The sequence below is a fragment of the Ailuropoda melanoleuca genome, chromosome 7 (genome assembly GCF_002007445.2).
Source record: "Ailuropoda melanoleuca isolate Jingjing chromosome 7, ASM200744v2, whole genome shotgun sequence".
Lineage (NCBI taxonomy): Eukaryota > Metazoa > Chordata > Mammalia > Carnivora > Ursidae > Ailuropoda > Ailuropoda melanoleuca.
Window position 1 is genome coordinate 113322371 of NC_048224.1, and position 7634 is coordinate 113330004.

The window sequence follows — 7634 nt, forward strand, 5'->3', positions numbered from 1 at the left end:
GTGAGCTGGTATTTCCAGGCTTTTGTTCTCTGGCGGCTTTCCCTGGCGGTCTACTGTGCCTCTTCTGAGAGTCAGAGCAGCAGCGGCCTAAATTCAGCCTCTGTCTCAGAACAGAGGGATCGTGGACCATTCTCCACTGATGTTCTTGGCCACTTTAACTCTGTTTCTGTTGGTGCTGCTCAACCCTGTAGCATCCCGGGCTGTGTGCCCCACACCCGGCGTCCCAGCCCTCACTTCCAGGGCCAGCATGTCTCTGTCCTTTGTGTTTCCAACCCCGCCAGCTGCCAGTCGCCAGCCGCCCCACGCACGCTTCCGGAGCTCCCAGTCTCAGTCTGCTGTCTCACATGTGCCATCCGCGAGTCCACCTGCTCCCCTGTGCAGGTGGCCCACCAGCCGCCAGCCACCCCGCGCGCTCCTGGAGCTCCCGGTCTCAGTCTGGATCCAGTGAGCACACCGGAGTTCCGGAGTTCTGTGAGAAGTATGGTAGCCCGCGCTCCCGGCTCACGGTCTCAGTCTGTTGTCTCAAGGGTGCGGGTCCGCGGTCCGCCCGCTCCCCCGTGCAGGTGGCTGCCATTTGCCGGGGCCCTGACACGGCAGCTCCCTCCCCCTTCTATTTATCTTCCGATATCTGTGTGCGGTTTCACGGCTCCCCGCTTTGTACCTCCATACTCAGCGCTGGAGATGTTCATTTGTAGAGATCCAGATGTATCTTCCTGCGTCTCAGGCTGATTCCGTGGATGTTCCTGTTGGTCTGGTACCTATCCAGCTCAACTCAGGGGACCGGCTGAAAAAGGGGTCCCCTACTCCTCCGCCATCTTAACTCCTCCCTTCTAAGAAGACACTTCTGATGATAAAGCCTCATGGCAATTTAAGCCCATTTTTCTCTTGTCTGGTTTTCTGTCTAGTCATGTAAGTGCTCAGTTCTCTCCATACAAAAACTTGTTATATATTAAGTAATTATTAAGTCACTTATTAGCTCTTCCCTTTTCTGGCTAAACTCCTCAACTTTTAAACTTTTCCTCATAGGGCTATGGTCTATTCTGTAATCATTTTATTATTTTGTCTTGTTTCTGTAGGGAATCTCAAACTGTGCACAGTATTTTGAATAAAGCCAAGAAGCCACAAGAGTGAAGAGATAACGTGTGGGCACAAATGTATTCTGTGAGTACACACTGATAACACTGACTTTTAATGTGACGCCACATTGTTTTTCTGTCTCTTAGATTCAGTGCCTCTTCTGTTCCCTGCCTTTGTAATGTGAGTTCCAGGTCATATTTGTAACTTTGCTCTAGTTTGTGCGTTGTTTTTAAATGACCATGTTTAACAGCACCAGAAGAATTAACACTGTACCAATTGAAATAGGCTCTGGGATCTTACTTTCTTATTTTGATATCTTAAATATTTTTAGCACCCTTGTGATCTAGGATCAAATGTTTGAATTTATATGTTTAGACACACCAGTTTAAAGCACCCTTGGACCTAGTTTCATTCATTCCACAAATATTTATGGAGTGCCTGCAATATGCCAGGCAGTATGCAAGGTGCTCGGGGGTCTACTGCCCAGCAAAAGCAAGCTGGGTGCCTATTATTACCATCTTACATTAGTATGGTACATTTCTTACCATTGACCTACCAGTATTGGTACATTTTCCTTGAAATCCATAATTTATTCAGATTTCCTGAGTTTTCACCTAACATCTTCTCTCTGTTCCGGCATTCCATCTAGAATACCACAGTACATTTAGTCATCATGTCTCCTTAGGCTTCTCTAGGCTGTGACGGTTTCTCAGTTTTTCGTTGTGTTTGATGACCTGGAAAATTTTAAGGAGTACTATTCAGGTGTTTGTAGAGTGTCCCTCAATTGGAATTTGTCTAGTGTTTTTCTCACGATTAGACTGGCGTTGTGGGTTTGTGGGGGGAAGACTGTAGAGGTAAAGTGCTATTCTCATCCCATCAGATCTAGGGTACGTGCTATCAACATGATTATCGCTGTTGGTATTGACCTTGATCGCTTTTCTGAGGGGGTGTTTGTTATGTTCGTCACTGAGAAGAACACTGTTCCAGGCCAGACTCTTTGGAAAGCAGTTACTGTGCAGAGCCCACACTCAGAGAGCAGGGAGTTTGGTTCCACCTCCCTGGGGCAGAGCGTCGCAGTAAATTATTTGGAATTTTTCCACATGATAGATTTGTCTTTTCTCCCCTAGAAAATTTAATTTAATAGCTAGCTTTGTTGTTAGTTAGCCATGTGACCTCTGGCAAGTCTCTTTCTCTTGATGAGTTTGCTTCCTTATCTTTGAAATCTGTCTTCACATACATTTTGGAGACACGGTAGGCCAAAATGTTTTGTGTTTTATGAACTGTGACCATGCGAAGGTCTTGGTAATTGTTTCTCTAAGTTCAGATTTCTTGTCCCCCAGGACCGCCTTTCCTGAAGGTTATCTGTGTGGTGCATTCCCCCTCACTCTCAGTGGAATGGCCACTGGTTGGTGGTGGTGGGGGACCTGAGGCCGCAGGGGGCAGTTGCTGGCTCGGGACACACCCATGGGCCCAAGTAGGGAGTTCTGCTTTGCTTTACTTACATTCTCTCCCTTCCTGCCAGGAAAGCTCCTCATGTGGGGTGATTGCTGTGGTTACGATTACCCAATGTCACTGTTCTAAGGCTGTTCACCAGGTCAGAGGTATGACGGAGAGAAGCGCTTGTTCTTTTTTTTTTTTTTTAAGATTTTATTTATTTTTCTGACAGAGAGAAGGAGAGAGCACAAGCAGGGGGAACAGGGGGAACAGTAGAGGGAGAGGGAGAAACAAGCTCCCCACTGAGCAGGGAACCTGATGCGGGGCTCGATCTCAGGACCCTGAGATCATGACCCGAGCTGAAGGCAGACATTTAACCATCTGAGCCACCCAGGTGCCCCGAGAAGCGCTTGTTCTAATCAGGTAACACGAAGAGAGGAGCATTTTGGTCCAAGGATTTCAGTAGCCTCCTCGGTACTCCTCGCCTACTCTTTTGGGCTTCCTCGCTTTCCTTGCTTCTTCCTCAGACTCTCTTAGCAGTGTTTTTGGTTTCAGTTTTGTGCAAGTTCCTAACACAGTTTCAGGTTGTGATTAGGCCAATCGTTTTTAGAAAAGACTCTTGAAAGTCAGGTTCAAACACGGCGCACGCACGCTCTTTGCAGAGGCCGGCATGCTTGCTGACTGGAAGCCGGCCTGCCAGAACAAGACCCTTCTGCGAACACTGGGAACAATCTGCTATTGTCTCCTGGGACAAAACGGTGCCAAGAAAGAATGAAAACCCTGAGCCAAGAGAAGGAATCCCGAATTAACTGCTTCACCACTAAAAGTAATTATGGGAAGGGAGAGAGAGAGGCTAAGACCCTTTCCTTTGTATTTAGCTTGCCAGGACCCACAGAGCCCAGATGTGACCAGGGCAAAGCCCGTCATGTGTCCTGGTACAGCGGAGAGAATGGTTGGCTCCTGTGGGAGCACACGTCAGGTCTGAGCCCTACCTTCCTCCTGAGCATGCTTGATGCTGCCAGTGGAGAGAGCCGGGCACCCCCTCAGTTTCCTTTCCACTCGATTGTCTCAGTTCCAGAAGCTGTTACCTCAGGTACAGGCCTGTGCCATGGCTTCGGGGGAAGGTAGGGGTAGTGCGCATAGCTTCAAGGGCACCTGAAGAGAAGGGGATAAAATGCAGTGTCTGTGGAGGGACCTCAGGAAGGAGAAATGAGAGGGAAAATACCAAAGAAAGTACACTGAATTAGGTCATGGAGTGGCTTGTCTTAATTTTATTAATTCTTTAATTTGTCTCTTAACGAGCATGGGGGCAGGAAAAGTTAGGGGCAGGGGACTAAAATTCTCCAAGCCCCCTCTTCCGTGTTCTCCCCTAGACTCTGATGAATAAAAGTAAAGGGATCTTAATTAAATCTATGTGGAACCTCCATGTTCTTCCTTCCTACAGTTTGCGTCAGGGTCTGATCCCCACTGCAACACGTAGGAAACTCTCTGGTGATATTCGGAGCCCCCTGTTCTTTAGCTGACCACTAAGCCAGGCCACCCTAACTCCTGTCCTCACACAGAGTTCAGCTTTACTTGAAACGTTCAAAGCCTGTGCAATAATTCAAGACTGCAGGAGTGTTGGGGAGGTATTGGCTTCACGTGAATGATCACTATGGGTAATGGATGATTCCCTCCTGTGATTCAAGTTCTCTCCACACAGGCAACGTCTTCAGAGGAGAAGCCCGTTTCTTAGTTACCAAGATTCCTGGCCAGGTCCCATTCTAGTTTCATGAAAAAGTTTGTCTGTGATACTCGATGAACTCTCTGTGGCAGAGCGGGGGAGGGAAAACCTGCCTTTGTTTTAAAATTTGGGTCTGCTCATTTCCATACCTGCATCACAACTGTGTCTGATTCTATTAGGATTTTTAAATCATAGTTCTCTCTGTGGGGGTGTCTGATAATCACCCAAGGAAGAATTGTGCAAAACTGTAAAGGGTCTAGATGATACTGTTTTTCCTCGGAGAGGATGTTGTTTGGTTTCTGGAAGGCAGCTCGCAGAGGAGCAGATCACCTTCATTCAATTGGAGGGACACTCATTTGAGCCTGAGTCTCCATCTTTGAGGCTTTGACTCTTTAGGGTTTGCCCCTACTTCTCGGGTGTGGAAAGTTTCAAATGAAACCCTGGAGTGTTTGCCTGGGCACTTCCTCTATCGTGACCCTAGACTCTATTTTTTCTCCTTAGCGCAGTGAGGCTGTCAATAGCTCTGCTTAGTGTTTCAGCCTCTTAGCATGCACCTTCTAGATCGGCGTCGCTCTCTCTTGGCCTGCACCACAGACAAGAGGAAACATGGCTCAGACCATGGGGCTTATTTTCCTGTAGATGCCTTCTCTCTAGGATCCTGGGTTCTTGTGTCTTGGGTTTCTCAATAGTCCTGAACTCCTATTTTTGACTCTCCTGTTCCATAAGACTGCTAAAAGTTTTGCTCCCTTTCCCTGCACCTTAGCAGCCACTTTCTGCCCACCCTCTTCATTAACTTTTCTTCTTTCAAGGATCTTGACCCCCTCAAGTAGCTACTTTCATAGTTCTTCAACACCATTAAATAGGAGGGGGGGGGCGCTGCTTGTCTGGTTTTTCTGAGTTAGTCTGCTATAAGCCAGGTAGCAAAGTCCTGTCCTTATTTTAGATGTCACTGATGGAAAGTGTTCTATAGTTTCCTTTTCTCCTGCCTTGTTCTGAGTCTTTCATTTCAACCCAGGGAACCAAGAAGGTACTGTTTGACTTTACTTACAGTTTAAATGTGCTATGTGTCATATTTGGGATTGTGTATGTGTTTCTCAAGGACAGGAGCCCACATTTCTTCTCCCATTGTGATTTACAGAGTAGGTACTCTAGAATAACTGGCCAGTAAATGGATTTTATAGTTACCATCTTACTGGCAAGAAATCCCACCTCCACCTCTCCAGGAATCCGGCTGAATCATTCAGGGTGGCAGCCAGACAGAGATTTCCTGCCTGAGATAGGACAGACCATCTGCATCCCACTTGAGGCAGAGGCGAAAGGAAGCCAAAAGACAGATCGCATCAATTTCTTTAGCTGCAAAATGAATAGGATGATTCTAGACAATATCAAAGTTTCTTCAGACCCTAATAGTTTGTGAACCTGTTAGCGAACCCACCCTCATCCTTTGGTCCCTTTATTGAGGAGTTTGTTAAAGACAGGGCCCATCTGCACCCATGTTTCCTCAGGCCACTCCCATGCTCAGTGACACTCTGTGGTGAGAAAGACCGTAGTCTGCATGCAGATTTTTCCATTAACCTTGTCTACCGCTGTATGCATTTCCCAGGGCTGCCTTAACAAATGGCCATGGACTTGGTGGCTTAAAACAAACAAGTTTATTCTGTCACAGTTTTGGAGGCCAGAAAGTCTGAAATCCAGGTTTCAGCGGGGTTGTTTCCTTGTGGAGGCTCTGAGGGAAACCATCCCATGCCTCTCTCCTGGTTTCTGGCGGCTGCTGGCAATTCTTGGCATTCCCTGGCTCGTCGCTACACCACTCCCATTTTTGCCTCCATCTTCCTGTCACTGCCTCCTTTCTGTGTCTCCCTGTGTCTTCTCCTCCTATGAGGACACCAAACATCAGATTTAGGGCCCACCCTAAATCCAGGTTGACTTAATCTCAAAATCCTTGGTTACATCCACGAGGACCCTATTTCTACATTCTGAGGTTCTGGGTAGGCTTGAATTTTTGGAGAACACTAGTCAACCCACCGTAACTGCCAAAATCAATCAAACAGGAAACTTGTTAAGGGCAGTAATTATGTATGCCTTGTTCACTATAGTATCCTCAATGCCTAATTCAAGGCATTTAATATTTGTTAAATAAATGAAGGAATAAGGTATGAAATAGGGTCTAGATGGTAGGAACTCAATACATATGGCCAGCTGCATTCAAATTAAGATGTCATGCACGGCCTAATCTTCTAGAGTGCTTGCTTTTTATGAGTTTTCAATATATTTATATAAGTTCTTCTCCGTGGGTGGATGGAAATGCAGTCCATTAGTGAAAATTGTATTACTTGGTAGTCTACTTTGAAAAAATTAATCTATATCAATTCTTTACTTTTGCTTTGTCTTGCCTCCTTTTTCTTTTTCTTTTGTCTTCTTCCTAGTTTCTGTTGGAATTGTTTACTATTACAAGTCCCCTATTTTCTTCTCGATTCTCTTTCTTTTTTATGTCTTTTCTCTTTTTCCAAATCCTCATATTGTGCTTTCAAAAGGTATGGGTCTGCAATGTAAAAATTATATATTTTTCGGGGCGCCTGGGTGGCACAGCGGTTAAGCGTCTGCCTTCAGCTCAGGGTGTGATCCTGGCGTTATGGGATCGAGCCCCACATCAGGCTCTTCCGCTACGAGCCTGCTTCTTCCTTTCCCATTCCCCCTGCTTGTGTTCCCTCTCTTGCTGGCTGTTTCTATCTCTGTCAAATAAATAAACAAAACCTTAAAAAAAATTATATATTTTTCATGTAAGTATCTATTTCAATATATCCAACAAATGTATATTTCAATAAAACTTAGATGAAAGGGATCCCAAGGGTTCAGGTAGCTTAATCTGCAGAAAGAGAATGATACTTACTTAGTGATTTTTTTTTTTTTTTTGTGTTTTTTTTTTTTTTTTTTTTTTTTTTTTTACTGTTTCCCTGAAGAAAGGAGACACAGCTTATTTTGTATTTTAAATTAGCCACAGGAGGAAAAGAATTCCATGTTTTCCGGCATATAGTCCTTTAAGGTATTACCGTCTGCATCTCTTCTAACTAATAAACGAGGCCATAATGAGGGGGGTGACATTATACATAATAAGCTGCTAGCCATCCAACTAAGAAATCCTTTCTCACGCTATTTCCTGCAGAGTGAGACTGTACGGATGCCTGCAAATATCTAAACTGGCTGCACTGTTTGAACATCCCTATTACCTTGCTGAGCCTCAGATCTAAGTTCTTTGATTTGTTCTCTCAAGCTCCTTAAAGCTTCTTCTATGCCAGTTTGGATAGTATTTAGGAATCTTGATGACTATGCTCATTATCTAATACAAAGTGACATAAAACACTCCTGCCACGAACTCTGCCACATAACCATACCCTGCTGA

At 45.4% G+C, this 7634-nt stretch overlaps 1 long non-coding RNA gene across 1 annotated transcript; it reads right to left on the reverse strand.

The window, feature by feature from the left end:
* Window positions 1-1653: 1653 nt before the first annotated feature.
* LOC109489746 lies at window positions 1654-5503 on the reverse strand. Its single transcript, XR_002142844.2, has 3 exons — window positions 5444-5503; window positions 3504-3666; window positions 1654-1811 (listed from the first exon to the last, which is right to left on the reverse strand). It is a non-coding gene; the product is annotated as an uncharacterized LOC109489746 (long non-coding RNA).
* Window positions 5504-7634: the final 2131 nt, after the last annotated feature.